Consider the following 6623-nt stretch of genomic DNA (forward strand, 5'->3'; position numbering starts at 1 on the left):
GCCTCATGGTAGGAAAGACAGAGGTTTGCGAGATCTACACAGAAGGTCAGAGAGAGTGGATGTACCTTTGGAGTGCAGACACTGACTAGGCATTGTGGTGCCCTCAGTGGCGAAAATCCGTGGCAAAGGGCACTGTGTGAGTTGGTATCCCAGACCAGGGGACACAGAACTACTGCTGGCATATAACATCAGGAGACTGTAATCCTATACTGCTGTGGCACTTAGTAAGTAAGATACCATTCTGGCTTGCAATTGTTAATGTTATTGTATACTGTGTGTGTATATTTACAATAAAGGGCATTTGCCACTTTACTAAACTGTTTACTTGAGTGATCAGAAAATCTGTATCCTCACACAGACTTCTTCAGCAGACACGATCTCCTTCTAGGGGAGTGGGGCCTCCATCCGGAGGTGTTCAAGGAGGTAACAGATCTTTGGGGCGTACCCCAAATCGATATGATGACCCGCAAGTAGTGGCGGTGGACGCCCTAGTGACTCCGTGGGTGTACATGTTTCTTCCACTTCCATTCATTTCAAGAGTTCTCAAACTCATAAGGAGAACAGGAGTTCAGGCAATCCTCATTGCTCCGGACTGGCCAAGAAGGACTTGGTATGCGGATCTTCTGGATCTACTGCTAGAAGAGCTGAGGCCTCTTCAGGAGTACCTGCTGCATCAGGGGCCATTGGCCTATCAAGACTTACCACAGCTACGTTTGACGGCATGGAGGTTGAACGCCAAATACTAGCTCAGAAGGGCATTCCAAACAAGGTTATTCCTACCCCGATACAGGCTAGGAAAGGAGTAACGTCTAAATATTACCATCGTATCTGGAAGAAATATGTGTCTTGGTGTGAGTCCAAGATATTTTCTGCGGTGGAGTTTCAACTAGGACGGTTTCTCCTCTTCCTGCAAGCAGGTGTGGATATGGGCCTGAGGTTGGGATTCATAAAGGTCCAAATTTCAGCCCTATCTATTTTCTTCCAGAAACAGTTGGCTGCCCTCGCTGAGGTTCAAACTTTTTTGAAGGGAGTTCTGCACATCCAACCTCCCTGTGTCCGAGTTGGGGGCTTTGTCATGTAAAAGCCCATACTTGATCTTCCATGAAGATAGAGCTGAGCTTCGGACACATCAGTTTTTTCTGAAGGTTGTGTCGGCATTTCATATCAACCAACCTATTGTGGTGCCAGTTGCGACTTACTCCTCAATTTCATCAAAGTCCTTAGATGTTGTAGGAGCTCTTAAAATCTATGTGAGGAGAACTGCTCGTCACAGAAAATTGGACTCTCTGTTTGTTCTGTATGAGCCCAAAAAAATTGGGTGTCCTGCTTCTAAGCAGACGATCTCTCGCTGGATCAGGTTCACTAGCCAGCATGCTTATTCAACGGCAGGCTTGCTGTGTCCTACATCTGTTAAGGCCCACTCTACTCGTAAGGTGGGTTCTTCCAGGGCAGCTGCCCAGGGTGTCTCGGCATTACAACTCTGCCGAGAAGCTACTTGGTCAAGGTCGACACGTTCGCAAAGTACTACAGTTCGATACTTTGGCCTCTGAGGACCTTAAGTTTGGTCAATTGGTTCTGTAGGAGCCTCCGCGCTCTCCCTCCCATTCTGAGAGCTTTGGTACATCCCCATGGTACTAATGTGGACCCCAGCATCCTCTAGGATGTAAGAGAAAATAGGATTTTAATTACCTACCGGTAAATTCATTTCTCGTAGTCCATAGAGGATACTGTGTGCCCGTTCAGCGCTTCGTTATCCTGCAGTGGTTATTTAGTTCAGTACTGCTTAGTTCTGGGTAAGTACTGTCTTGTTACTTGGTAAGTAATCCTGTTCAGCTGTTGCTGATGTTTCAAGCTTGTTAACTTGGGTTGCCTTGTGTGTGAGCTGGTCTGAATTTCGCCACTATCTGTGTATAATACTTCTCTCAAAGATATCTGTCTCCTCGGGCACCGTTTCTAGACTAGATTGGTTGCTATGGGCAACATCCCATCTTAAATAGAACTCCCATCTTAGTAAATTTACCCCATGCTATATCTTGAGGAAGGGGCTCTGCCCCGAAATGTCACATCATTATTTCTTTGACGTCCTAGTGGATGCTGGGAACTCCGTAAGGACCATGCCGAATAGCGGGCTCCGAAGGAGACTGGGCACATTAAGAAAGAATTAGGACTACCTGGTGTGCACTGGCTCCTCCCTCTATGCCCCTCCTCCAGACCTCAGTTAGAATCTGTGCCCGGCTCGAGCTGGCTGCACACTAGGGGCTCTCCTGAGCTTCTAGAAAATAAAGTATATTTTAGGTTTTTTATTTTCAGTGACATCTGCTGGCAACAGACTCACTGCTACGAGGGACTTAGGGGAGAGAAGCGAACCTACCTGCTTGCAGCTAGCTTGGGCTTCTAGGCTACTGGACACCATTAGCTCCAGAGGGATCGAACACAGGCCCAGCCTCGGTCGTCCGGTCCCGGAGCCGCGCCGCCGTCCCCCTTGCAGAGCCAGAAGCAAGAAGATCTTCGCGGAAATCGGCGGCTGAAGACTCCGGTCTTCATTAAGGTAGCGCACAGCACTGCAGCTGTGCGCCATTGCTCCCTGTGCACACCACATACTCCGGTCACTGATGGGTGCAGGGCGTTGGGGGGGGGTGCCCTGGGCAGCAATTAGAGTACCTTAAAAGTGGCTAATCACATATAATATAGCCTAATAAGCTATATATGTGTAAAATACCCCTGCCACATTATTATTATAAGAGCGGGAGAAGTCAGCCGAAAAAGGGGCGGGGCTATCTCCCTCAGCACACTGGCACCATTTCCTCTCACAGCTCCGCTGGAAGTACGCTCCCCAGGCTCTCCCCTGCAGTTTCCAGGCTCAATAGGTTAAAAAAGAGAGGGGGGGGGCACTAAATTTAGGCGCAATATTGTGTATATAAGCAGCTATTGGAAAAAATCACTCAGTAATAGTGTTAATCCCTGTGTTATATAGCGCTGTTGGTGTGTGCTGGCATACTCTCTCTCTCTGTCTCCCCAAAGGACTTTGTGGGGTCCTGTCCTCAGTCAGAGCATTCCCTGTGTGTGTGCGGTGTGTCGGTACGGCTGTGTCGACATGTTTGATGAGGAGGCTTATGTGGAGGCGGAGCAGATGCCGATAAATGTGATGTCACCCCCTGCGGGGTCGACACCTGAGTGGATGGACATGTGGAAGGAATTACGTGACAGTGTCAACTCCTTACATAAAAGTTTTGACGACATGGGACAGCCGGCTTCTCAGCCCGTGCCTGCCCAGGCGTCTCAAAAGCCATCAGGGGCTCAAAAACGCTCGCTACCTCAGATGGCAGACACAGATGTCGACACAGATACTGACTCCAGTGTCGACGACAAAGAGACTAGTGTACATTCCAATAGGGCCGCCGGTTCGGCATACAGGACTGGGTCCTGGTGACCACGGATGCCAGCCTTCGAGGCTGGGGAGCAGTCACGCAGGGAAGAAACTTCCAGGGACTATGGTCGAGCCAGGAGACCTCCCTACACATAAATATTCTGTAACTAAGGGCCATTTACAATGCCCTAAGTCAGGCAAGACCCTGCTTCAACACCAGCCGGTGCTGATCCAGTCAGACAACATCACGGCGGTCGCTCATGTAAATCAACAGGGCGGCATAAGAAGCAGGGGGGCGATGGCAGAAGCCACAAGGATTCTCCGATGGGCGGAAAATCATGTGTTAGCACTGTCAGCAGTGTTCATTCCGGGAGTGGACAACTGGGAAGCAGACTTCCTCAGCAGACACGACCTCCACCCGGGAGAGTGGGGACTTCATCCAGAAGTCTTCCAAATGATTGTAAACCGTTGGGAAAGGCCACAAGTGGACATGATGGCGTTCCGCCTCAACAAAAAGCTAAAAAGATATTGCGCCAGGTCAAGGGACCCTCAGGCGATAGCTGTGGACGCTCTAGGGACACCGTGGGTGTACCAGTCGGTTTATGTGTTCCCTCCTCTGCCTCTCATACCCAAGGTACTGAGAATAATAAGAAGGAGAGGAGTAAGAACTATACTCGTGGTTCCGGATTGGCCAAGAAGAGCTTGGTACCCAGAACTTCAGGAAATGATCTCAGAGGACCCATGGCCTCTGCCGCTCAGACAGGACCTGCTGCAGCAGGGGCCCTGTCTGTTCCAAGACTTACCGCGGCTGCGTTTGACGGCATGGTGGTTGAACACCGGATCCTAAAAGAAAAGGGCATTCCGGAGGAAGTCATTCCTACGCTGATTAAAGCGAGGAAAGATGTGACCGCAAAACATTATCACCGCATATGGCGAAAATATGTTGCTTGATGTGAGGCCAGGAAGGCCCCAACGGAGGAATTTCAGCTAGGTCGATTTCTGCACTTCCTACAGTCAGGAGTGACTATGGGCCTAAAATTGGGTTCCATTAAGGTCCAGATTTCGGCTCTATCGATTTTCTTCCATAAAGAACTGGCTTCACTGCTTGAAGTTCAGACTTTTGTTAAAGGAGTGCTGCATATTCAGCCCCGTTTGTGCCTCCAGTGGCACCTTGGGATCTCAACGTGGTGTTGGATTTCCTAAAGTCACATTGGTTTGAGCCACTTAAAACCGTGGAGCTAAAGTACCTCACGTGGAAGGTGGTCATGCTGTTGGCCTTAGCGTCGGCCAGGCGTGTATCAGAATTGGCGGCTTTGTCATGTAAAAGCCCTTATTTAATTTTTCATATGGATAGGGCGGAATTGAGGACTCGTTCCCAATTCCTTCCTAAGGTGGTATCAGCTTTTCATTTGAACCAACCTATTGTGGTGCCTGCGGCTACTCGGGACTTGGAGGATTCCAAGTTGCTGGACGTAGTCAGGGCCCTGAAAATATATGTTTCCAGGACGGCTAGAGTCAGGAAAACTGACTCGCTATTTATCCTGTATGCACCCAACAAGCTGGGTGCTCCTGCTTCAAAGCAGTCTATTGCTCGCTGGATCTGTAGCACCATTCAACTTGCACATTCTGCGGCTGGACTGCCGCATCCTAAATCTGTAAAAGCCCATCCAACGAGGAAGGTGGGCCCTTCTTGGGCAGCTGCCCGAGGGGTCTCGGCTTTAAAACTTTGCCGAGCTGCTACTTGGTCGGGTTCAAACACATTTGCAAAATTTTACAAGTTTGATACCCTGGCTGAGGAGGACCTTGAGTTTGCTCATTCGGTGCTGCAGAGTCATCCGCACTCTCCCGCCCGTTTGGGAGCTTTGGTATAATCCCCATGGTCCTTACGGAGTTCCCAGCATCCACTAGGACGTCAGAGAAAATAAGAATTTACTCACTGGTAATTCTATTTCTCGTAGTCCGTAGTGGATGCTGGGCGCCCATCCCAAGTGCGGATTGTCTGCAATACTTGTATATAGTTATTGCCTAACTAAAGGGTTATTGTTTGGAGCCATCTGTTCAGAGGCTCAGTTGTTATTCATACTGTTAACTGGGTTTAGTATCACAAGTTTTACGGTGTGATTGGTGTGGCTGGTTTGAGTCTTACCCGGGATTCCAAATCCTTTCCTTATTGTGTCAGCTCTTCCGGGCACAGTTTCCCTAACTGAGGTCTGGAGGAGGGGCATAGAGGGAGGAGCCAGTGCACACCAGGTAGTCCTAATTCTTTCTTAATGTGCCCAGTCTCCTTCGGAGCCCGCTATTCTCCATGGTCCTTACGGAGTTCCCAGCATCCACTACGGACTACGAGAAATAGAATTACCGGTGAGTAAATTCTTATTTTTTTACTCTTACGTCCTAGAGTAGGGGTGGGCAGAATACGGCCTGCAAACCGATCCTGCCCTGCCATCTGCCTACCACCTGCGCACAATTTGTCATTGTCCCGGCCAGCTTCCAGCCCAGGTCACCGGCAGCGGCTGCAAGCTGATACCTGCAGCAGCGCGGCTCTATTATCTGCAGCCGGCACTATGTGATCTTTCCCCCCTGAACCCTGTCAGCGCAGCTTCTCCTTCCCCTGCTAATCTCACTTACCCTCCCAGCCAGCAAGGCCAAGCTCCGCCTCTGAGACAGGGAAAAGGACTGCAGTGCTTGCTTTGCTGTGCGGAGAATGGTGAGCTTTCAGTAGCATGGGTCTTTTGGGCATGTGTCCTGGGCCCCCCTCCTTCAATGGGCCATCCCTGATTATCAGAAGGAAGGAGGAAGTAGTGTCTCAGCAGGAGGCACGGCTACCCAGCACGGAGCACAGCCCTGATACTCCTGCACTTTATCATGTATGGCAGGTAGAATGATGGACCTGCCAAATAAGTCAAAGTTTTCATGCTGTGACATTCTTTAAGGTATGAGGGACCATAAATGATATTATATCTGTGTAACTGTATATGATAATGTGCCTGTAACTCTGTGTTTATGTCTGTATATGTCTTTGTGTAATGCTATATGTGTCTGTAGCTCTGTATGTGTGTTTGTAGCTCTGTATATGTGTCTGTAGCTCTGTATATGTATCTGTGTAACTCTATGTATACTGTATGTCTGTGTATGTGTTGGATCAGTATGATTTACCGCTGCTTGGGATCCCAGTGGTCAAAATACTGGCGCCGGGATCCCGATATCTTGAAACTGACAGGGGTGAGTAAGGGGTGTTCTCCCCCTTCCCCAACCC

The sequence above is a fragment of the Pseudophryne corroboree genome, chromosome 12 (genome assembly GCF_028390025.1).
Source record: "Pseudophryne corroboree isolate aPseCor3 chromosome 12, aPseCor3.hap2, whole genome shotgun sequence".
NCBI classification, from domain to species: domain Eukaryota; kingdom Metazoa; phylum Chordata; class Amphibia; order Anura; family Myobatrachidae; genus Pseudophryne; species Pseudophryne corroboree.